A 27,169-nucleotide genomic window follows, 5' to 3' on the forward strand; every position below is an offset into this window, starting at 1 on the left:
CAGTACTGGTTGATAAAGACACCTCTACCAACTGGCCCACAGTAGAACCCTCCTATCCAGACAGACAGTACTAGTTGATAAAGATGAAAAGGCTGGTGGAACGTTGAGCTCAGAGTTGAACTTCAACGAGACATACTTGATTTATGAATGATGGGCATTTGGATTTGACTTTGACACTTCTAAAGGATTCATTCTTATTGCGTTCCACTAACTCATTGTGATTTTCATTGCATTATTTCACACAAAATGACTTAAGTGAAAACTAATTAAGCACAGGATTATATCCAGTGTTCAGGTCTGTATAAACATTTGTGTTTTTGATTGATCAACATATTTTATTTCTGTCAAATTGGACAACCAGGCTCTACTGGAGAATGTGAAAGAAATTACTGGGAATCATAGCAATATCCTTCTATTTTCAGTCAGTAAAACTCTTGTCTGTCTATAATACTTACATAATATCCTTTAAATCTTTAGTGCCAATGCAGGTTTGATTTCAGAGAACCTAGTCGTGCTATTGTAGATTTAAAGGCCCCTGGTCTTCACACAGAACCATTCAGTGTTAATCACACGTCTGGCCTCGCTATATTTTATCTGCAGATACAGTATCTACCTTGATCTCTGATCCATAGCTGATGCTGTGATTCAGCGAGCAGGAGAGCAGATCCATTACTTCTCATCACTCCTGCTCTCCACCGTAATGATATCTAACATTATATCACGCACACAATAAGGGGTGAAACGTTACTGCCGAGACGTTGCCTTTCGGTTGTATTTTTCAGGGGCTTCATCATCCCATCTTTCAGTTGCGGATTTTTTCCCAGATTTGCTTTCATAGAGGATTCTGTTCGGTGTTGTCTCTCCAGTCTATATCCTGTCAGAGAGTCATCACGGCGGTGCCGTCGGCCTTGGCCCCAGCTCCAACAGACAGAGAGCCCCACCACACCGTGGCCCTTCCAGGCCCCGGTCCACACTGTCAGACACTCATTTATTTACCTGGCTGAAAAATTCAACCAAGAGAGGAGTCCCACAACAAAGGAGAGGAGAAGGGAGTGAGAGAGCGCGATAGAGAGGTGAGTAGCAGGGTGGTGGTAGGGAGAGGACCAAACAACAAAAATCTATAGCCCAACTAAGTTTGGTTTTATTCTCTCTCTCTCCCCGTTTTTTTCTTTATCTCGTAAGCTGCCAAATATCACCAGTGAAACTTGCATCGAGGCAGCCGTTGCCAGAGGGTGAATCATAGCAATATTGATTTGATTATGTAAAAGCTCAGAGGAACCTCAAGCCAGATGCAGAAATAACTCCTCACCTAAGTCCACCGGGGTGACAGCACACTGGTTAGGAGAAGAAGAGAGGAGAGAGTGAGAGTTAAAAAAATATATATATATATATATATTGTCCCGGATAAAAGCATCATTACTTCCCTCACAGCAAAATACTGTGGAGACTTTTATTCATCTCTTTCTCTCTCTCCTGCCTTTCTCAGAGCGGGACTTACTTGGACGTAATTAACACTCTTATACTGTATTGAGGAGAGGGGGTTTGACCTGCAGGGAAGGCCTTTATGAGCTTTGGTTGAGGCTGGGGTAGGTACCCTGGCTGGCGCACTCCCTGGCTGGCGCAGCTGGCTGGCGCAGCTGGGCTGGGGTAGGTACCCACTCCTGGCTGGCGCAGCTGGGCTGGGGCTGGGGCCGGTGGGTGGAGGGTTCTGGGTGGGTTTCCAGAGAAGAGGAGGATGATGAACAGAACCAGGAAGAGGAAGGGAGGAAAGAAGGAAGGGTAAGAGGAACGCTGCGGTGTGCTCACATTTTGATCAGTGGCACCCTCTTCTGGTCCTCTTCTCTCTCTCTCACACAGCTGCTGCTGTTCCTCCAGCTAGACTCCTGCCTGACAACAAAGACCAGCACAGGAGCCGTATAATGAGACACAGAGAGGTCGTCTTTAACACAATGATACCGCAGGGCAAATGTGTAAGAAACAGGCTCCATAAAGATTTGATCTTATGATTGGGGAGCTAGAAAGGAAAATGAAATAGGAGAGATTTCGCTAAAAAGAAAAGCCATATCTTAGCTGAATTAGCCCAGGTAGGGATTTGGGCCGCTAATCACCCGTTGGAGCGAGTAAAGCCGGGTCGGACTTAACCGCTCGTGGGCAGGCACTAATTGGGCCACCTTTATAGCCGAGCATTATGGGAGAGCCAAGGAGTCGCTGCTACTCATCCAGGGTTCTGTCTTAACTGCCCATAATTACCATTCCATCTCACTGAGCCCCGTCAAATGACTGGAACATTCCGCCAGGCCCTGCTGCTCTCCTCTCTCCACTCAGACTCATGGTTAGATGGGGCGTGGTTATCTAATGTAAAAAAAAACTAAATCAGATCATAGGAATGATTGGCGGAGATAGCTAGACTCTTCAACAGGGCAGATAGAGGGTTTCAGTTGCTCTGACCGTGTGATTAGCTAGCCTGGCTGCGTAAACGGGGTGGAATAACAGATCTTGTAAAGGGGGAATGCTACTGCTTAGCTTCTTATTCCCTTCATGCCCATTTCCCTCTTCTGGACTTCCTGTGAATCTTAAGTGGGCGCTCTGCGTTTGTTGGTACTGTAATGCAAAGCAGATAGGCTTCCAATAACATAGCTAGGCTCTCTCTTCTTGTCTCACTGTAGCAGTATTATGAGGCTATATGATAGATAGATATTCTCCAACCCCGTTAAATGTTTCTTTCATTTTCCTTTGTCTGTTATATTTTATTAATTTTGGTTACATTTCAGATTGCAGTAATGGCACTTCTGTATAGTTAGTCGACAATATTGATTTGCTTCCCCTAAAATACAAACACAAATCTGATATGCCTAAATATTGGAAAACATGAATCTATGACATGGAACATACCCCTCTATAGAGGAATCTATGACATGGAACATAACCCTCTATAGAGGAATCTATGACATGGAACATAACCCTCTATAGAGGAATCTATGACATGGAACATAACCCTCTATAGAGGAATCTATGACATGGAACATAACCCTCTATAGAGGAATCTATGACATGGAACATAACCCTCTATAGAGGCATCTATGACATGGAACATAACCCTCTATAGAGGAATCTATGACATGGAACATAACCCTCTATAGAGGAATCTATGACATGGAACATAACATAACCCTCTATAGAGGAATCTATGACATGGAACATAACCCTCTATAGAGGAATCTATGACATGGAACATAACCCTCTATAGAGGAATCTATGACATGGAACATACCCCTCTATAGAGGAATCTATGACATGGAACATAACCCTATAGAGGAATCTATAGAGGAATCTATGACATGGAACATAACCCTCTATAGAGGAATCTATGACATGGAACATAACCCTCTATAGAGGAATCTATGACATGGAACATAACCCTCTATAGAGGAATCTATGACATGGAACATAACCCTCTATAGACATGGGAATCTATGACATGGAACATGAACATAACCTCTATAGAGGAATCTATGACATGGAACATAACCCTCTATAGAGGAATCTATGACATGGAACATAACCTATAGAGGAATCTATGACATGGAACATCTATAGAGGAATCTATGACATGGAACATAACCCTCTATAGAGGAATCTATGACATGGAACATAACCCTCTATAGAGGAATCTATGACATAGAGGAATCTATGACATAACCCTCTATAGAGGAATCTATGACATGGAACATGACCCTCTATAGAGGAATCTATGACATGGAACATAACCCTCTATAGAGGAATCTATGACATGGAACATGGAATATAACCCTCTATAGAGGAATCTATGACATGGAACATAACCCTCTATAGAGGAATCTAACCCTCTATAGAGGAATCTATGACATGGAACATAACCCTCTATAGAGGAATCTATGACATGGAACATAACCCTCTATAGAGGAATCTATGACATGGAACATAACCCTCTATAGAGGAATCTATGACATGGAACATAACCCTCTATAGAGGAATCTATGACATGGAAATGACATAACCCTCTATAGAGGAATCTATGACATGGAACATAGAGGAATCTATGACCTCTATAGAGGAATCTATGACATGGAACATAACCCTCTATAGAGGAATCTATGACATAGAGGAATCTATGACATGGAACCTCTATAGAGGAATCTATGACATGGAACATAACCCTCTATAGAGGAATCTATGACATGGAACATAACCCTCTATAGAGGAATCTATGACATGGAACATAACCCATAGAGGAATCTATGACATGGAACATAACCCTCTATAGAGGAATCTATGACATGGAACATAACCCTCTATAGAGGAATCTATGACATGGAACATAACCCTATAGAGGAATCTATAGAACATAACCCTCTATAGAGGAATCTATGACATGGAACATAACCCTCTAGAGGAATAGAGGAATCTATGACATGGAACATAACCCTCTATAGAGGAATCTATGACTATGGAACATGAACCCTCTATAGAGGAATCTATGACATGGAACATAACCCTCTATAGAGGAATCTATGACATGGAACATAACCCTCTATAGAGGAATCTATGACATGGAACATAACCCTATCTATAGAGGAATCTATGACATGGAACATAACCTCTATAGAGGAATCTATGACATGGAACATAACATAGAGGAACCTATGACATGGAACATAACCTCTATAGAGGAATATAGAGGAATCTATGACATGGAACATAACCCTCTATAGAGGAATCTATGACATGGAACATAACCTCTATAGAGGAATCTATGACATGACAGGAATCTATGTGTCCTTTGTATTTTGAATTGTGATTTCTGAACAATTAAAGGTGGGTATAGATTTAATGCCATCATTTTAAAAACAAAATATAATATGATATCAAACTAATACAAACTAAAATAAGGAAACTGTATTTTTCATTTTGTAAAGTACACAACGTTACCTATAACACCTTGTAATATCTCATTTTGTGCCTTAATAATTGTCACACACGTCTCTTAAATTGAAGCATAACTGCAGACATTTAGCCCCATATAAAATATCTGATTACAACAATTTTTTTTAAAAGTTTGTCACTAATAAAAATATCTTTCATCCTGCATTACTAGACTTTAATGTGATTTAGTGTGAAAGAATGCATGGTTTCATTTCTAAATTGAATCGACGACTTTGAGAGTAAACGTCAATTCCAGATGCAGATAATTATATTACTGGGACTAATGCAAATTGATCCCAAACCAAGTCAAACGGAAAAAAAGGTGACTTCCTGAACAAAAAGTATATGACCCTGGTAGCTAAGCAACAGCACACAGAATCTTGTACAAAAGATTGGTGGATAAAATGGATTGTTAAAAAAAGACAAATACACACTTGAGATATTTTGTCGAATATCAAAGGCCTACATTTGAGCAAACACACCCATCTCATTGTTCTTACTCTGTGTCTAAAAAAGACATTCTCCCCCATGTCAGACAACAGTTCTTCCCTAAGTTTCCTAATGACATTGAAGGTCTTAATTAGCTGCTCTTTCTCCCCTCGCCCCTCGCCTCTATAAGCCCTCTGTCTGAATAAAGATAATTCCTATTCATTCTAAGAATCTCTTAATGATCACTCCCACCACTGACTGGCTATAGAACCTTCCAGAATAATAGGCTCACACCCTTCTATATCAGCATATTCCGCAATCAATTCCGGAATGGATTTCCTTTGCGGCTGATTACTTTAATAACTTCCAACATATCAATGAGCAAAATGTGTGTGTGTGAATCTTTGAGATGATTATCATTTAAGTATGGAGATGGTAATTAAATTACGGGCCAAATATTGCTTTCCTCAATTATGGCCTTTGCAATACACGCCTCAATTTTATTATCTTAATGGTTATCCTTGGTTATTTTCATAGAGTTTAAATACTGCGCGGTTTGAAAATAAATCAGGGAAAGGAAATGAGTTGAATCCCGATGTCGCTTGAACTTCTTCTTTATAATGACTGTATTAGGCGTAGTCGTGTTTTCTCTGAGTGGATTATTTAATATGTCTGACACTAACTCCCTACAGAGGTAGCAGCCAGACGAAAGAGTGAAAGATTAAAAGTACTATCGCCCTCCCTCTCTCCAAAAGGTTGCCGGATCGAATCCCCGAGCTGACAAGGTAAACATCTGTCGTTCTGCCCCTGAGCAAGTCAGTTAACCCACTGTCCCCCTCTCTGATTCAGAGGGGTTGGGTTAAATGTGGAAGACACACCTCTCTGATTCAGAGGGGTTGGGTTAAATGTGGAAGACACACCTCTCTGATTCAGAGGGGTTGGGTTAAATGTGGAAGACACACCTCTGATTCAGAGGGTTGGGTTAAATTCACCTCTCTGATACAGAGGGGTTGGAAGTTTCAATGTGGAAGACACACCTCTCTGATTCAGAGGGGTTGGGTTAAATGTGGAAGACACACCTCTCTGATTCAGAGGGGTTGGGTTAAATGTGGAAGACACACCTCTCTGATTCAGAGGGGTTGGGTTAAATGTGGAAGACACACCTCTCTGATACAGAGGGGTTGGGTTAAATGTGGAAGACACACCTCTCTGATTCAGAGGGGTTGGGTTAAATGTGGAAGACACACCTCTCTGATACAGAGGGGTTGGGTTAAATGCGGAAAACACATTTCAGTTGAATGCATTCAGTTGTAGAACTGACTAGGTATCCCCTTTCAAATCTACACTCTTTCTCTTAATTGAAGCTCCTCTGATTCAGAGGGGTTGGGTTATATGTAGATGTACAACTGCTTATTATTGTTAGAATTACCAGTGCAACCTCTGATCATCTGAAAACGTGCATAAATGCAGACTTTTAGAAGTTCTGCTATTTGTTATAGTCTGATTCACTCAAGGGAACCACATGAAACGTTAAGTCTGCTAGCAATTAATGCAATTGCCTGCTTTTGGAAGCACACAAACGTGTTTTTATTCAACTCCTGTAGTATGATATTAGACACGGATACTACCACACAACTTTGAAGCTGAGTGATTTTTGCAAGAGTCATTGTTATGGTTGGTTACTAAACACATCCAACTGGCATAAAATCACTCCCTCACACACGCACAAGGTTCATTGTTCGTCATTCTCGATTCCGATAGAAGCAACAAGTGTCATAAAACTGCATTTGTCATGACACATTCTGATTTGTCAAGAGGCCATCATTCAGAGTTTCTCTCCCCCTCTCCCTCTCCGTCTCAATTCAATTCAAGGGGATTTATCGGCATGGGAAACATGAAGCCAGTGAAGTAGATAAACAAAAGTGAACTAAACAAAGCTAACAGTAAATATTACATTCACACAAGTTCCAAAAGAATAAAGACATATCAAATGTCATATTATTACATCTCACTCTTCTACTGTTACTGCTACTAATGTTACTACTACTACTGTTACTGCTACTACTACTACTACTGTTACTAATGCTACTACTGTTACTACCACTAATAATAACAGTAACAGTAGTAGTAGTAGCTTTTAACACGTAGTTTTAGTAACAGTAACATTAGTACGGATACTACTACTACTACTACTACTACTGTTACTACCACTAATAATAACAGTAACGGTAACAGTAGTAGTAGTAGTGTTACTGTTACTACTACTACTACTGTTACTACCACTAATAATAACAGTAACAGTAGTAGTAGAAACATGAAGCCAGTGAAGTAGTAACAGTGAACATTAGTACAAACTACTACTACTGTTACTACCACTAATAATAACAGTAAAATGTATATTATTACAACAGTTAGCTACTAATGTACTAATGTTACTGTTACTACTACTACTGTTACTACTACTGTTACTACCACTAATAATAAACAGTAGTAGTAGTAGTAGTAACAGTAGTAGTAGTAACAGTAACATTAGTACAACTACTACTACTGTTACTACCACTAATAATAACAGTAACAGTAGTAGTAGTAGTAACAGTAGTTGTACTAATGTTACTGTTATTAGTGGTAGTAACAGTAGTAGTAGTAGTAGTAACAGTAACATTAGTACAACTACTACTACTGTTACTACCACTAATAATAACAGTAACAGTAGTAGTAGTAGTAACAGTAGTTGTACTAATGTTACTGTTATTAGTGGTAGTAACAGTAGTAGTTGTAGTAACAGTAGCATTAGTACAACTACTGTTACTACTACTACTACTACTGTTACTACCACTAATAATAACAGTAACAGTAGTAGTAACAGTAGTTGTACTAATGTTACTGTTACTACTACTACCACTACTACTACTGTTAATACTACTGTTACTACTCCTACTGTTACTACTCCTACTGTTACTACTCCTACTGTTACTACTCCTACTGTTACTACTACTACTCCTACTGTTACTACTACTACTCCTACTGTTACTACTACTACTACTACTCCTACTGTTACTACTGCTACTACCAATACTACTACTGTTACTGTTACTACTACTGTTACTACTACTGTTCCTACTGTTACTACTACTGTTACTACCACTACTGTTACTACTACTGTTACTACTACTGTTACTACTACTACTACTCCTACTGTTACTACTCCTACTGTTACTACTACTACTACTGTTACTGTTACTACTACTACTGTTACTGTTACTACTACTACTGTTACTGTTACTACTACTACCGTTACTACTACTACTCCTACTGTTACTACTACTACTCCTACTGTTACTACTACTACTACTACTCCTACTATTACTACTGCTACTACCAATACTACTACTGTTACTGTTACTACTACTGTTCCTACTGTTACTACTACTGTTACTACCACTAATGTTACTACTACTGTTACTATTACTGTTACTACTACTACTACTGTTACTACTCCTACTGTTACTACTACTACTACTGTTACTACTCCTACTGTTACTACTACTACTACTGTTACTGTTACTACTACTACTGTTACTGTTACTACTACTACCGTTACTACTCCTACTACTACTCCTACTGTTACTACTCCTACTGTTACTACTACTACTCCTACTGTTACTACTACTACTACTCCTACTGTTACTCCTACTACTACTACTCCTACTACTACTACTGTTACTACTACTCCTACTGTTACTACTACTACTGTTACTACTACTACTACTACTACTGTTACTGTTACTACTACTACTACTACTACTACTACTGTTACTACTACTACTACTACTACTGTTACTACTACTGTTCCTACTGTTACTACTGTTACTACTACTGTTACTACCACTACTGTTACTACTACTGTTACTACCACTACTGTTACTACTACTACTACTCCTACTGTTACTATTACTACTACTACTACTGTTACTACTACTACTACTCCTACTGTTACTACTACTACTACTCCTACTGTTACTACTACTACTGTTACTACTACTACTGTTACTACTACTACTGTTACTGTTACTACTACTACTGTTACTGCTACTACTGTTACTGTTACTACTACTACTGTTACTACTACTACTGTTACTGTTAATTAAGTGTAGCCATCTGTTACTACTTCTACTACTGTTACTACTTCTACTACTGCTAATACTGTTACTGCTTACTGCTGCTACTACTAGTTACTGCTACTACTACTACTAGTAGTTACTACTGCTACTACTAGTTACTGCTGCTACTACTGCTACTACTACTACTACTGATACTACTAATGTTACTGTGACTACTACTTCTACTGTGACTACTACTTATGTTACTGTGACTACTACTTCTACTGTGACTACTACTTATGTTACTGCTGCTACTACTACTGTTACTGCTGCTACTACTGCTACTACTGTTGCTACTACTGTTACTACTACTGTTGCTACTACTACTACTGTTACACCTGCTACTACTACTACTGTTACTGCTGCTAACTACTGTTACTGCCACTACTACTACTGTTACTGCTGCTACTACTACTAACTGCTACTACTATTAGTTACTGCTTACAACTAGTGCTGCTACTACTACTACTACTACTACTACTAACTGTTGCTACTACTACTGTTACTAGTTACTGCTGCTACTACTACTACTACTACTACTACTGTTACTGCTGCTACTACTACTATTGTTACTGCTGCTACTACTACTACTGTCACTGCTGCTACTACTACTACTGTTACTAACTGCTACTACTGCTACTACTACTACTACTGTTGCTACTACTGTTACTACTACTACTACTACTACTACACCTACTACTACTACTACTGTTACTAACACTACTACTGTTACTACTACTACCGTTACTGCTGCTACTACTGTTACTACTACTACTGTTACTGCTGCTACTACTACTACTGTTACTGCTGCTGCTACTACTACTACTACGTTACTGCTGCTACTACTACTACTGTTACTGCTGCTACTACTACTACTACTACTGTTACTGCTGCTACTACTACTACTACTAATGTTACTGCTACTACTACTACTACTACTACTACTACTGTTACTAACTGCTACTACACTTACTACTAACTGCTGCTGTTACTACTACTGTTAACTGCTGCTACTACTAACTGCTGCTGCTACTACTAACTGCTGCTACTACTACTACTAACTGCTGCTACTACTACTGTTGCTGCTACTACTACTACTGTTGCTCACTACTACTACTACTACTACTACTACTGCTGGTTCACTACTACAGTTACAACTACTACTGTTATGCTACTACTACTGATGCTACTACTACTACCGTTACTACTGCCACTTACCACCGCTGCCACTACTACTACTATTACTACTACTGTTATTTCATGCTTTATTTAACCAGGTTTAACACTGCTACTACTACTATAAGTTACTACTACTACTACTAACTGCTGCTACCTGTTACTACAACCACTACTACTACAAAGCAGTTACTACTACTACTACTAACAACTACTACAGAGTTACTACTATGGAGTAAAACAAACATACAGTCAATAATACAGTATAAACAAGTGCTGCTATAACTGCTGCTGCTGCTACTACTACTAACTACTGTTACTACTTACTGCTGCAACTACTGTTACTGCTACTGTTACTACTACTGCTAACTAACTTACTACTACTACTACTACTACTGTTACTACTACTAACTACTACTAACTCGATGTTACTACTACTAACTGCTGCTGCTACTACTAACTACTAACTGCTACTACTACTACTACTACTACTACTGCTCAACTACCGCTGCTGCTACTACTACACTAACTGCTGCTACTACTACTACTACTACTACTACTACTACTACTACTACTACTACTACTACTACTACTACTACTACTAACTGCTGCTACTACTAACTGCTGCTACTACTATTACTAACTGCTGCTACTAATTACTACTACTACTAACTGCTGCTACTACTACTAACTGCTGCTACTACACTAACTGCTGCTGCTACTACTACTAACTGCTACTACTACTACTACTAACTGCTGCTGCTACTAACTACTAACTGCTGCTGCTACTACTAACTAATACTACTAACTGCTGCTGTTACTACTACTAACTGCCGCTAATACCGCGGCCGCTACTACTACTACTACTACTACTACTACTACTGCTTTTTCTACTACTACAGTTACAACTACTACTGTTACTACTACTACTGATGCTACTACTACTACTACTACTGTTACCACTACTGTACTACTACTACTATTACTTTTGATTTATTTCACCTTTATTTAACCAGGTTTGCAAGTTGAGAACAAGTTCTCATTTACAATTGCGACCTGGCCAAGATAAAGCAAAGCAGTTCGACACATACAACAACACAGAGTTACACATGGAGTAAAACAAACATACAGTCAATAATACAGTATAAACAAGTCTATATACGATGTTACTGTTACTACTACTACTACTGTTACTACTACTAACTACTGTTACATTTAGCTGACGCTACTACTACAGTCATGTTGCATACTACTACTACTGGTTACTACTACTACTACAGCGCCATGCTCTACCAACTGAGCCACAGAAGGACCACTACTACTGTTACTACTACTACTGTTATTACTACTACTACTACTACTGTTACTACTACTAATTATACTGATGTTACTACTACTGCTGCTGCTACTACTGCTGCATTACACTAGATACCCTCCATCTCCACTAATCAGCACCTTGGTCCAGAGAGAGGGCCTGTATTAGTCAGGTTATGGTCTCTCCAGTCCAGCTACTGGATTAACAAGTCCTCTTAGTGGGGCTTACCATATACACAACAAGGGGAGACCTAACCAATACAGTACAGTATGTACCAGTACAGTATGTACCAATACAGTACAGTATGTGTGTCTCTCAAATGGCACCCTATTCCATTTATAGTGCACTACTTTTGACCAGGGCCTATAGGGCTCTGTTAAAAGTAGTGCACTACATAGGCAAAATGGCGCCAGATGGGACATAGCCTGTGTCTTTTGTAAATCGAGTGGGCTTTTCTGGTGGGGTTCTTGCGCATAGATTTTTCCTATATCTGACCTGTGGTCTATGGTCTCAATGTGTTCCTAAATCTTGGACAGATGTAATTGTTGTAACGCTATTGAGCGTGGCCTGTTCTTGTACAGTATATGAGATGTGTCATATAACTGTACCACAGACCACCAGATACACAGTCATGTCTCTGAATCAAATGATTTGTTATTGTTAGCCAGCCATATTACTTCAGATCCTAAAACAAAATAGCTCATGAGATTAATGTCACTGATGCGATTCATCTTATCTGTGGCCATTGTTGAGAAATAAACATGCATTTTGAGGGGTTCCAAGGATGAAATACATTGACTGAAACTATGAATTTGTAGGACGAGAACACTCTCTTTTCTGTTACAGGTTTCTTTTTTAATACAAATGAGCCCCTTGTAAAGGCTCCAGACCTCGGGGAGAAAAGATTCAGAACTATCATTGGCAGCCAACACTAGTAATGAGCAGTGAATTTGAAAGGATTTTCCAAAAGTCTGATATTATTTGTCCTAAGACTGTTAGGAGAAAAACCCCATGGGGGAACTTTCGAGACTGGACCTGCGTTGATCTGTTGGAGAAAACTGTGAGGGTCAACCAAGGTATTGGGAACCGACCAGTTTTCCCCTTGACGCATACAAGCATTTTGAGAAATTAAGGCACTAAAAAGGGAAAACAAGTAATGTGTTTAAAAGCCAGTCCTATAAAGAAAATAAAAGCACTGTACGAAGAGTAGTAAACCTGAGATAATGACTGGGGATGCCAAAGCAATATTTTACCCCTTTAATTGTGCTTGTATTCGCCTCACCGTTGCCATGTTATAGCCGAAAGTTTTAAACTTTTCACAGCTGTGTGTGGAAGGGGACAGTGTCCTGAGGCAGCTGCAGGCCCCGGCTAAGGAGTCACCGTGCCAGCACCGAGGACTTGGATTCATTGCTGCTTTAGCAGTGCAAACATTACCTTAAATGGCGAGGCCATGTTCTGGCAAGGACTCTCTCACGCCTGTTTCAATTAAATGGGAATCAAACATTGCAGGGTATGCTATGTGCAGAGTGTCTTTATTGAAAGGGGGATGAGGGAGGATGGAAGGGGGGCGGGTGCAGAGCACTTGTGTTCCCCTCCCTTGAGAAAAAGCTAGGTTTGTTTCATTTATGCCGTTGTAAAAACAAAAGAAAGTGGCATTCTGGCAACCAGTTTTCATGTACAGTAATAATCCGGGTTTCTGTTTTTCAGAGCTGTGCTAACTACCAGATGCCTTGTTTTATGGAGGGTTCCTGACTTTGATTTTATGTGGCATGTCAGACTTCAGAAACAGTCTGAAGAGATTAGGGCTGTATTACATATGTCAGTCCCTGCCATGTATGTGTTTCATTATGGGACCAGGCCTGGTCCTGGTAGATCAGCCTCAGACATTCCTGGTTGTATGGTTCACAGCTCTAGTATCAGTGACTGTCTTCAGGTAGTGCCAAACACAAGGCTCTGTATCTTAGTAACACTGCATCTACAGAAGTAGGGTCTTAATTTGATCACTCTTTTCTTGCTGAGAAACTTGTAGTGTATTTAAGTTTTAAAAAGGTTTCTAAAGTTTGATACTTTGAAAAGTATCAACCTCTACAATCATTTCCATTTATTATAATTCACATAATAACCACAGTTCCTGTTAATGACAGGATTATTTCCATGCTGTAGAAAAACTGGCCCAAATTAAGATCCAACATCTGTATACCACTACAAATAAACAACCACACTGTGCCTACAGGCACTATCAGGAGGCAAGAAATATAACAAGTAGATGCTGATTGAAAAGGGGACTCTAATGACTCTAAAATGGCGGCAGGAGTAGATCCCTGTAATATATGAATAAATGCATTGACAGATATTCAGTCACAGTGGGACTATAATAACACAGCGTTGGTCCTCTTCCTACCTGCACTAGTGCCACTATCTTGCGTAATCACCAGAGCGGCGCGCTTCAGCCGATTCACCCCTGCACAGTCATCTCCCACTCTAACTAATACTCCACGACTGTGTTCATTTTATGTCGGTAAAGTGCAGCTTTGACACGGTGATGTAAAAGTTTATAGAGTGTCCCGTCAGCTTTTTAGCCACATCACTTATACCCGCCCTGCCTCGGCCGCCATCCCAACCAGGCATCCAAAATCAATACAATATTTTTCTCCCGATAAATAATGTAAAAAGGTCTAAATGAACGCGTCGACAGTTGGCTGCAATTAGTGGTGCAGCCGCGCGGGAGTTAGTGGTGACAGATGACAGTCCTCTCTCCTCCCTTACAGATCAGCACAAAATGAAGATGTGGAGGAGAGCACTTTGTCACCGCTAAGGGGTTGCAACCTGGTAATGGCTTATAATGGAAAAAGGGTTTTTCACACACACACTATCTGCTGCTTCAAGCACTTTCTCTGGGCCGAAGGGCGAGTCCGAATGGGTTCTCTATTTTCTTTATCTAAGCCTTTTAATATCCTCCTGGGCAGCGGACAGCGACCGCGCCGTGCTGAGGTCAGGCCGGCTGAACAGGCAGACAGACGGGGCTGCAGCAGAGAGAGATTGGGAGGCAGCAGAACATTCTATTGATCCTGGCCCCCATTTGGTGGAAGTGATAAAGGTAGTGTTGTGATCGCTAAACTACAGACAGATGGAAGGAGGGGAGAATTAAATAGAAAAACGGGGAATACTGATAGTAACTGTTGCCCCACAGGGGAGACTGTGTATTCTGGGTTTTCCAGACATTTTATCTGGCTCCTGTGGCTCCCAAACATATTGCCCATGAGGGATTTTTAAAACTCACCATTCAATGGCATTGGGAGATATTTGAGGAGGGAGATAAAAGTTATACCGAGCAGTCCCAGATTACGAGTGAGGAGGACTTGTAGCCCCATTCACGCAGCCAGCTGAATTCTAAAACAGTAGTATGACGACAGAGCTTAGTAAACAAGCTCTCTAACAGAGTTGGTGGGAACAGAGAAAGACGGTGGAATAGTGCCCCCTGTGAGTGTGTCACTGCAGAGTATCCCAGTGATGGAGAGGGCTCGGGGAAACATTTATATCCTCAAATCCACTTTATCGACCGCGCCCCTGTCAGCGAGGGTGGAGGGGATGAGTGCCCCCCCCGAGTGCCTCTTAGCTCAAACACTGACTGCTGGAGGAGAGGAGTCTTCCACTGAATGTGGAACCTCTTTATGGTGATTGTTTTATCAGCGTGTCTGTCCGTCCCCCTGGGAACAGCTCTGCTCCGGGGAGGAGAGAGGAGAGGAGGATGACCCTCATTTTCCGAAAGCAAAGTGTTCAGTATTGATCAGCGGGGATGTGCACGGCTGATGACACGGGTTAATTTACTAGACACAGGGAAAAGTTCATTGTTTCCTGTCACCCAAGACTCACTGTGATCTTTACAGCCCTGGTCACCCCCTCGAAATGTCTCCCTCCTCCGCCACACAGTTCTTCAGAGGAGAGAGAGCGAGAGAGAGACCAATCCCTTTATACGCCATCCAAAGGGGAAAAAGGACACCCTGTTTTTTTTCCCAAGCTTGTTTGACGGTGATCCACAGCACTTAGCTACAGGTACCAACAGACATAAGTAGAGACACAAAACAATCAAAGCTAATATGGCTAACAACAAAAACACCCATTAGCTACTGTGACACAGTGTAAATAATGATCTTCAACCTGGAATAGGTTGAACTAGTCCTACACATGAGGTAGACCTCACATGATCATTTACAACAGCATTATCAATTCATAAGTAGGAAGAGAGGCATAATTAACAGTTAGCTTAAATAATTAATAAAGGTTTGTAAATGAGATGAAACGTTGTATCATACATGGATGCTCAGCCAACGGTCTATACAAATGAACCTTTTCACCGCCTATCACAACAATATGTCGCCATGTAGTCTACTCAATCACAGTTGTGGAGAGTTGAACAGGGCTGTTTAACTGGCCTTATTCCAAACCAAAACACAATCAATACTAAATACATAACCGCTACTCACACTGCTGAAAATGACAGGGGCCGAGGTGCACGCCTGGGGGTGAAAAGTCAATTTAGTTACACCTAAAGGTCAAAGCCATCTTGTGAGCTCAATTATCCCGACTTATTAGGGGCACGGCCTAACAACCCAACTGTCACTTGCTTTGTGTCAGGAAAATCATAAACAAATGGTAAGAATTTGGCTAGTGATTTAATATGCATAAGTACATGTTTTTATAATTGTGGTTTGATCTTTGAGTAACAAAATACTTATGTATATTGAGAACAATAGGATGGAATCAGATGAATTTGTCTGATTTTTTTGTTAACAGTAAATACTTTTAATATAGCTACTAAAATTCTAGTTTTCTAGTGATTCATTTGAATATGTTGGACCTAGTTATTCATGCTAGATTGAGAGCAAGGTATATTTTATAATGCACATTCAAGTCACTTGTAATATTTTCCTAAAAAGAACATGTTTAATAAACATTCATACATAAAAGCCCAAATTCCAAACTTTCTAGTTTTGAAAATAAATTATGCAAAAGAATCATCTGTAATCTACACAGAAATTCAGAACAAAGGCAAACTAGTGTTAATCTTAATTTAAAGAGGTGTCACTTGGCACAGTGCGTGTCGGGTTGGCATTCCAAACATTTGCCATGTTTGTTTTAGATTGTTGGTTAGTCTTATTTATTTTGCCTGTTTTCTGGAGGTTTGGGGCTTCGTTGACGGCTTGCAGGGGGGCGGCTCGGCCTGGAAGATTCCGAGGTAATAAATCTGTGAGGTGTCATCTCTCTCCCCTCCCCTTTCCTCAGTGTCTCCGAGTAGCTACGCCACTTCTGATTAGCGGGGCCCTCCCCTCCTGGAAACCTAGCAGACAGGAACAAACTGATTACTGCCCATCTTGAGGGGATTGAAGACACCGAACAGGAGGATTAAATTAATATATTAACAGCAGCTCCCTCACATACACTCCTCTCACTATCAATTCCCTGTTTAGTTTTTTTTAATTTTGGGATGGAAAAAAAATATTTGATAATTTTTCAAAAATAAATAACGGTTAACGTTTCCCCCCGTCGTTTCACGAGGTGCGGTATCTGTCATCTGTCATCGGTGAAGAGGAGACGGGGAGCCTTTGAACTTCTCACACATAAAAGGCGCAAATAAACGCAAATGTATCCTTTCAGCTACTCACATGGAATTAGGGAAGGGGATGGAAGTTGGCCTCCACACAGCAGCCACACCCAATCACTCTGACTGCGGAAAAGAGTTCAGTGTCTCCGCTCTACTGGGACCGAAGTTAGGGCAGTAAGTGGGAAAGGAGGGAAAAGTCTTTCATCTGCCTCAGCTACTTCTCACCCGTTTTTTTTAACAATGCTGAAACAAAACAAAGACAAAACTGGCAAAGAGAGCGAGAGAAGTTTTGCCACCTTCGCGAATCGATACCACGGAACGGGAGAAGTTTTGCCACCTTCGCGAATCGATACCACGGAATGGGAGAAGTTTGAGGTTGTTCCGAAAAACTGGTGATGATGTCGACTGACTGGCTGTGCGATATCTTCACTGTACTAAATATATAATAGAATGATCCTATATGGATCAATTACAAGGGTAGGAGTAATGGTACTCCTATGAACCGCTGAACTGCCTCAACTCAGGGTAGAGAATCACACAGAGACAGTTATCAGAAGTGGTGGAGACAAGAGAGGCCCTATAGACCACACAGCATTATTTCAAGCGATGCTCTTCACTAAATGATCTCTAGCAGCCAAAAGAGATATAGAGGACATAGAGGTTCTGAAGAACCGGAGATTTAAAAATGAACGGTCGAAAGGAAAGGATTTGTCTTTCGTGTTCCTCCAACTTGTGAGCAGAGTGGAGCACTCTTACGTAAAGAGTTAAGGAGACAAATTGCTTTTAGGACAAAGTGTTGGTGAGAATGAAAAAACAACGGGTGAATATTTAATAGGTGGCCACAGTCTCCTCACAAACAAATCAATATGGTGATGCAGAATGAACGGTGGGAGGAAGGACTGACGCAGGCAGTAGTGGCATATAGAGGCAGGAGAGGAGGGGTACTAGTCAGCCGTACTCCTTCAGTTTAGGAACATCCTGACATTTGTGAAGGTTAAGGGATTGTAACTGTCTGTCTGTGTCAATCACCTGGCTCAAAGGTCACACCCAGTCTATTTTTCATTAATTATACCCTCAAAATGTCTCCAGGATGCAGTCTAGGTGGACACTGCTGTAACACACTCCTCCCCCCAGAGAGAAGGTTGAGGTCTCACAAGGTCTCACAAGCTAAATGGAAAGAGGATAAATCATATCGCCAATCTGTACTAATTTGTGACCATGGCATGAAAAGCATCCTCAAACAATGCATCTAAAATTGCTCAATTTGACCATGCTGCTGCTTGAGGTTGAGTAAGTCAAGAGGTGGCCTAAGAGGTTCGTTTGAGGTAGCCTAAGAGGTTCGTTTGAGGTAGCCTAAGAGGTTCGTTTGAGGTAGCCTAAGAGGTTCGTTTGAGGTAGCCTAAGAGGTTCGTTTGAGGTAGCCTAAGAGGTTCGTTTGAGGTAGCCTAAGAGGTTCGTTTGAGGTAGCCTAAGAGGTTCGTTTGAGGTAGCCTAAGAGGTTCGTTTGAGGTAGCCTCAGAGGTTCGTTTGAGGTAGCCTAAGAGGTTCGTTTGAGGTAGCCTAAGAGGTTCGTTTGAGGTAGCCTAATTGCCATGTTATTTTATTATTTGAGAAGAGGTCTTTGATGTCTTCAATGAGGACAGGAAACATTTGGCTTGTCCATTTCCCATGACGCTGACCTCTGACCTGTTCCAGAGTACTAAATGCTTTTCTTGTTACACCACTAGGAGAAACAAGACTTTACACAACAACAACGAGTCTCTTCTGCTCTGGGGCACGATCGCACGCACACGACTCGACCTGAAGTAGAACAATGGTGTGTCGGTGCACTCAGAGCAGCTCTCAAGGCACTCCCACAGCAGGATGCTGCTCCGCTGTGACAGACCCACCCGTAAAGTAGAGCAGTGGTCTCTTCTGAGGTCCATGAAATAGTAATACCATCCCACTTCAGTCTCCCTGCGAGATGGAGGGGAGGCGGGGGGTTCCATTGTCACCGTCCCCCAATATCTCAGAGACTCTAATGGGCAAGACAATAGGGCCGGGCCTAAAAAGGCTTCCCCATGAAAATTTTATCAGTGACTTTGTCTCTCTCTGTGTGTGTGACGCTGTGCGTGTTAAACGACTACAGGGACAAGTAGCCAGCAGCACTCAGAACCCATCTCCCATTCCCTCCCTTGTTATTCCTTTAGTTCCTTCCTTCTTTTCCCACATTTCTCATTCTTCGGAGAGTCCTTCCTCTTTCCCCAGGTGTCGCTCCCAACCTTCCACGGCACTACACAGGGAACTGGCTGGAAAATGTTCAGGGCAAATTGGATTAACACCGCAAGACCCCAGGATGGGGCACTTAACACACAGATGCACTTCGGGAGCTCAGTCAGCCCTCAGAATGATTTGTGACTGAACAAAGAACAGGAGAGAAAGGAGAGAAGAGTCTGGGCAAAGACCACAGAGGTGGTGTAATATGTTCTTTACCGGCAGAGCCATCACCACCAGCCCAAAGTTATCATACTGGAAAAGGCAAAGCGCCCTGAGCACTGGTAGTGTGTTTAGAAGTGTCCGGAAGTGCTTTTGTCTCTCGACTGTGGCTGGTGTTGGCAAATAATGTTTTTGCGTCCGGTCGGAAAAGCTTTCATGTGCTTGCTGATATAGTCTTGTCCGAATAAAATAATTGCCTTTGAATTTTAAAGTAATCTAAATATTTTTTGTCAAAAGGTATCTGTAATCTGATAACAATATTTCTGCTGATAAAGTAACTGATTTTTTAAAATCAGATTACATGCAATCAGTTACCCCTCAATCATGCATGTGATATACATGCGTTCATTCATACAGCATCAATGGAACCCATGTAATGCACTACCACTGCTCAAAGCCACTTCTTCCCTGACGTCTCCAAGGGAGAAAATGTGTGGTGTGACAGTTATTTATTGGTGAGCTGATTCACTTTACTGCCTCTCCCACCACAAGACTACATCAGCTGCAATACGGCATCTTAGACGGCATCGATTCAAATGAACATCAATGCCAGCTGGGATCTGAGGGCCACGGCGTGTGACGATACAGCAAACTAGGGTTACGTCCCAAGCGGCACCCCTTTCCCTAAATAGTGCACTACTTTTGACCCGGGCCCTAGGGCTCTGCTCAAAACTAGTGCAATAAATAGGGAATAAGGTGCAATTCAGGCCTCAGAGGTTTTCAAATGAGTATTAGGTCTGGGTGGTACATCTCTACATACTGCAGAAAGACCTGTGTTTATATTACTCAAATAAAATAATAAAATATCCAGCCCATCTGTTTGTTTTGGTTTTTGTTTTTGGGATCCTCTGATAATTACCCTGTAAAAAAGTTGTTGTTCTTGTCTACAACTTTCATATCTGCTATGATTTCCTTCTGGACCAGCGAGTGCCACAACAAATCGATTGGCGAGGTTAATATATTGGCATGAAACCACGTAGAGTTACAGCAGGAAAGCCTGACCCCAATAAACCTTGAATAAATTCCTATATTATGCAGCTGTGGCCTGCTGCAAATGGAGAGATTCCAGTGGGAGAGCTAGCTCATTATGAACCTGTGTGTGTGTGTGTGTGTGTGTGTGTGTGTGTGTGTGTGTGTGTGTGTGTGTGTGTGTGTGTGTGTGTGTGTGTGTGTGTGTGTGTGTGTGTGTGTGTGTGTGTGTGTGTGTGTGTGTATCATATATTCTGATTAGGTTTTTATTACTATTCTTAAAATGTTCAATAAAGTATAAAGAAATGCTTGCTGTGCCCACACGTCCTTGATCAGGATCATGTTATAAAATCTGGAAGGGCAAAGGGCCGAGGAAAGGTTTTTCAAAACTATAAGAAGTCGAATGATGATTTATAAGCGGAGGCTCAATGCACACCATTAATGAGGTACAGTGTAAATGTACGCACATAATATTTTAGCAAGAAGTTTAATTTAACCGCTCTCTTGTCCTCGGCACTATTTGAACTCCTCGTTTATTGCCCTTCTACTCAGTATTTGTCAGGAAATAAAACTCCCCAGTAAATGTTGTTATGACAGAGCCATATTGGTTTCATTTAGTTTCATTTGTTCATTTATTTCACAGCAGCAGCGATGTTCTGCCATTGATTACCCCTCTATTCACTTTTAATTGTTTCTTCAAGGTCCGTGTGGAATAACGTACGGAGGTGAGGTTCCATTTTATAGATCTCACGCTAATTAGGGACGGGCAATTATTCACGGGAGTATCACGCCTGACAGGTCGCAAACAATGACATTACGTTGGGAAAACGCTTCAGCCGATCGATACTGTAGAACAACCAAATGAAGTCAAAGGATCGGGGAAACAAAGTTTTCCCTCAACGCAGAGCTGGAGACAGAGTCTACTCTACAGAGGCCAGGTGTCAAGATAGACGACACACTCCGCACACTTAACAGGCCTGAGTTCCTCCTCCCTCTCTGGGGCTCTCATCACATGGAGGAGTGATATTCTGTAGGGGTGAAGGGGAGGGAAGGAACTCTGTACTGTTCCATAGGAATGGGTTTATGGAAATGGGGGTTAACCAGAGCGCCGGGAACGTCCTCTGATAGAGAATCTATGAGGCGCTGACATGGCGATGGTGAACCTGTGTTACATGAGAGGGGGTCACCGTGCGCCCTAATCACGGACGTGACATGACATGCTGTAGGTTGGCCCCTCCGTGTTAAATATTTATGTCAGCTCTGACTGCCAGTGCCGCTGCTGCCTTGATGGCTGTCAGATGATCTTGACACCTCTCTCTCCCCCTCTCTCTCTCTCCCCCTCTCTCTCTCCCCCAATGCTCACCATTAAAATGCAATAGAAATTCAAAGAGAGCAAAAGGACAGGTTTTATTTCTGACAACAAGCAGGTGCAGTGGTAGAGGAGTTGGGAGATTGACGTATTCCTATATGATGTACAGTAGGTTCTGTGTGTGTCAGCACAGATGTAGTTAGGGAATGCTGAATCTCATTCATACATTTAGCCTAAAGCAGGAGCAGTGTCTAGCCCTACGCAGTTCCCCCATCCATGCCATTAAAAATAGAGAGAGCGATCCCATCACTGCCATCTACATAAAACTAGGGTCACTCAGCAGTTTGATTTGGGGGCAATCAGGATCACCGGAGAGAGGAGACACATCCCCACCACCCACCGACTCTGACAAGTGACGACCCCCAATGATGGGTGTCAAAGATATTCTAATGAATGTCAGAATACATTTCAGAGGGCCGTGCTTCCGCCCCTGCACAAACCACTGGAGTGACCGTCCTTATGGGGCTGCCAAGCCCCCTATTCACCCCCCTCCAACCCCCCCACCATGTTCTAGCGGTTTAGAAGATTAATCAATGTCAATGTCGGCTCCCATTCCCCATTTGAAGCCAATAAAAGGTACTAGACTGTCTGGCCGTGCCCAACAGAAAATCACTTTGTTCAGTCGCACGGCCGCCTCGGCCCGCTTGTCAAAGCCAAGGGGGGTTGCCTTGCCTGGTCATAGCCTGAGTCGGAGACTGCCTTCCCTTCCGGATAGCAGCTCTCAGCTCCAGCTTCGCCCTGCTTGGACCTTGATATCGACCAGTCGGGTTGCAAGACACTTGCTCTTTCAGAGCTGAAATGTCACTGGGGCATCTTGTCAGCTCTCAGACACCTCGGCCTGACAAGCGATTTCTTCTTACTTCTGTGTGCCATAAGGTAGAAAATACAAGGCCATGGCCTGCACGGAGGCGCACACCAGACTGTCAGATGCGGTAGTCACATTACTGAGTTTCTAAAGACAAAGAGATGGCTGGACTGGGGCAGAAGTCCCAGTGCTAAGTCCCAGTGACTGATCATTATATTCAGTTAGATGAGCCACAACACAGACAGATGGGCTACGTGGTGGGATCATTGATAAGATGCTGAATATGGATACCACTGTACGATAGTGCCCATTCATGATGAGTGAGAAAGTGAAGATGACAAATATCATACCCAAGACATACTAACCTCTCACTCATCATTATTCATGATTCATTCAGGATTATCCGTAATCATGGTAGCATCCACATTAAATGTAGATGTGTTTAGAAACATATTCTATTCTTATTTACAATAAAAGTAACACCAAAATGACACAATACATTATTTACCATTAATTTCTATTGGGCACCAAATAATCTAATACACAACCAAAACATGCATCCAACAAGTTTGTACAGTCTCACACTTTACATAGTCATTGAGTGCTAGGAATATAGGACCAAATACTAAGCTTTTTACTACTTTAATACAGATCAGGTGAATTTGTCCCAATACTTTTGGTCTCCTACAGTTGAAGTCAGAAATTTGCATGCAGCCAAAATTCATTTAAACTCAGTTTTTCACAATTCTGACATTTAATCCGGTAAAAATGCCCTGTCTTAGGTCAGTTAGGATCACCACTTTATTTTAAGAATGTGAAATGTCAGAATAATAGTTCAGAGAATTATTTATTTCAGATTTTATTTCTTTCATCACATTCCCAGTGGATCAGAAGTTTACATACACTCAATTAGTATTTGTAGCATTACCTTTAAATTGTTTAATTTGGATCAAACGCATTCGTAGCCTTTCACAAGCTTCCCACAATAAGTTGGGTGAATTCTGTCCCATTCCTCCTGACAGAGCTGGTGTATCTGAGTCAGGTTTGTAGGCCTCTTCGCCACACACGCTTGTCAGTTCTGCCCACACATTTCTATAGGATTGAGGTCAGGCTTTGTGATGGCCACTCCCAATACCTGGACTTTGTTGTCCTTAAGCCATTTTGCCACAACTTTGTTAATATGCTTGGGGTCATTGTCCATTTGGAAGACCCATTTGTGACCAAGCTTTAACTTCCTGACTGATGTGTTGAGATGTTGCTTCAATATATCCACATAATTGTATTTCATGATGCCATCTAGTTTGTGAAGTGCACCAGCCCCTCCTGCAGCAAAGTACCCCCACAACATGATGCTGCCACCCCGTGCTTCACGGTTGGGATGGTGTTCTTCGGCTCGTGCCTCCCCCTTTTTCCTCCAAACATAACGATGGTCATTATGGCCAAACAGATCTATTTTTGTTTCATCAGACAAGAGGACATTTCTCCAAAAAAGTAAGGATCATTGTCCCCATGTGCAGTTGCAAACTGTAGTCTGACTTCTTTATGGCGGTTTTGGAGCAGTGGCTTCTTCCTTGCTGAGTGACCTTTCAGGTTATGTCGAAATAGGACTCGTTTTACTGTGGATATAGATACTTTTGTACCTGTTTCCTCCAGCATTCTTCACAAGGTCCTTTGCTGCTGTTCTGGGATTGATTTGCACTTTCGCATCAAAGTGTTCATCTCTAGGAGACAGAATCGTCTCCTTCCTGAGCGGTATGACGGATATGTGGTCCCATGGTGTTTATACTTGCATACTATTGTTTGTACAGATGAACGTGGTACCTTCAGGCGTTGGAAATTTCTCCCAAGGGATGAACCAGACTTGTGGAAGTCTACAATTTTTTTCTGAGGTCTTGGCTGATTTCTTTAGATTTTCCCATGATGTCAAGCAAAGAGGCACTGGGTTTGAGGTAGGCCTTGAAATACAACCACAGGTACACCTCCAATTGACTCAAATGATGTCAATTAGCCTATCAGAAGCTTCTAAAGCCATGACATAATTTTATGGAATTTTCCAAGCTGTTTAAAGGCACAGTCAACTTAGTGTATGTAAACTTCTGACCCACTGGAATTGTGATACAGTGAATGATAATTGAAAAATATGTCTGTAAACAATTGTTGGAAAAATTACTTGTGTAATGCACAAAGTAGATGTCCTTACCGACTTGCCAAAACTATAGTTTGTTAACAAGAAATTTATGGAGTGGTTGAAAAACGAGTTTTAATGACTCCAACCTAAGTGTATGTAAACTTCCCACTTCAACTGTATGTACAAAAGTGCTGCAATTTCTAAACGGTTCACCCGACATGGATGAAAATACCTCAAATGAAAGCTGAGAGTCTGCACTTTAATAGTCATGGTTTGATTTCAAATCCATACTTTTGAAGTATACATTCAAAAGAATTCAAATGCAGAGGGCACTGTATACTATATATAGGCATGCTGAAAACACCACCCTTCACAGTTTGGTAAATGGACATAGGCATGCTGAAAAAATCACACAGAAATCAACAGATAAATGGGACGGACTGTTATGACATTGGTTCAGGTCAACTGATAAAATGACTCCTTATCATTACTGATATTTATAACATAGAATCTGAGAACTACAGTACAGGTTCAAAGGTCAACAGATGACCCCTGATCTTTCTTCATACAATATCAACTTGTCTCCTGAGAAACAAGAGGGAACTCTCCTTCTCTTTTTGGTATCCTATTTATCTGAGCTTCCCCACACCTATCCAGCCCCATCCCTTATTTCTGGCCCTTCTTCCTCTAAAATCAGCATGTTCCCCCTGTTAAGAGTGGGGGGCAGACCAGACCCCTATTTGACCGCGAGTGACATTGGGGCAGCGGTGGGTAGCTAAGGGAGGGGGTCAGGGGAGGTGAAAGAAGCAGCAGTCACATCATTTGGGCTTGCGCGAGCGGCAACCTGCTCAAAGTTTGCAACTAAATGCTTGTCTTCAGTGGAGCTGACAAGGGAGAAGTGGGGAGCTCAGTGAACCATGGCCGGCCTGCCAGGGAAATGACAGGAATCATTGGCATACATTTCAAATCCAGCCTGGCGCTACCCTATTAAAGTGCCACGTCCCCGCTTTAAAACAGACAGGAGTGAATCCGCTTGATAGATAGAGACTAAAATGGCTTATTGATTTTTCTTACCCACTTCTTCTTCCCTTTTCTTTGTTAACAACTTTGGGGGAAATTACAACCGACCCCAAACGTATCAGTGTCTTTTTACAATTAAAAATATATGAGATTATTTACATAAAATCAGCAGATGTGTTTATTATTGGTCTTTGAACTGTAAATGAATGAGTAAAAAAGAATATCTCCGATTTAGTCATCCAGTACAACCAACAGGCACAGTAACTAAAGGCCTTTAATACAGCAAGTCATGGAGTACATAAAAAATTGATATTATTACTATAGGGGGTGGCATTTTCTGATCAATTATTTTGACGATTGCTTAAATAATATAACATACAAGGCTTTTCAAACAGTACCTATACCATAAATGTGAATTAAAAGTATTTCATTATTCCAGTTCTTTTTCAAGTTGCGGATTTCGTCCTCTGAAAAAACAGTGCTGATGGTGTTTTAAGTGTAACCATAATGGTTCAGGTGTGTGGTAATGGGCCTATAAGCAGTTTAGAGACCTACACCCAGAACAGGAGGAACGGCCTAAGTAGAGGAGCAGACAGGAAGCATCCTGACAATGAGAGAAATGCTGCAGGAATTTGATTTCACAGCTTTAGGTGATTGATTAACTTAAGGAGATGAATGTGAGTATAAAAAACTGATGAAATACTGATATGGTTGGAAGTAGAACTCACTGTACTGTAGGTGTCTAAAGATCCCATCGAC

At 41.5% G+C, this 27,169-nt stretch overlaps 1 long non-coding RNA gene across 2 annotated transcripts in view; it reads right to left on the minus strand.

Moving 5' to 3' along the window:
* Positions 1–1,806: 1,806 nt before the first annotated feature.
* Positions 1,807–27,169, minus strand: part of LOC127907978 (uncharacterized) — a 58,189-nt gene continuing 32,826 nt past the window's right edge. The window contains exons 3-4 of one of the 2 annotated variants that reach the window (XR_008065789.1): positions 2,251–2,352; positions 1,807–1,887 (exon numbers count right to left, since the gene is read on the minus strand). This is a non-coding gene — a long non-coding RNA (uncharacterized LOC127907978). Of the gene's footprint in view, positions 1,888–2,250; positions 2,353–17,190; positions 17,381–27,169 lie in introns of those variants that run through there. The other variant, XR_008065788.1, reaches the window with a different exon arrangement.

This window comes from Oncorhynchus keta, chromosome 16, assembly GCF_023373465.1.
Source record: "Oncorhynchus keta strain PuntledgeMale-10-30-2019 chromosome 16, Oket_V2, whole genome shotgun sequence".
In the NCBI taxonomy this organism is placed as follows: domain Eukaryota; kingdom Metazoa; phylum Chordata; class Actinopteri; order Salmoniformes; family Salmonidae; genus Oncorhynchus; species Oncorhynchus keta.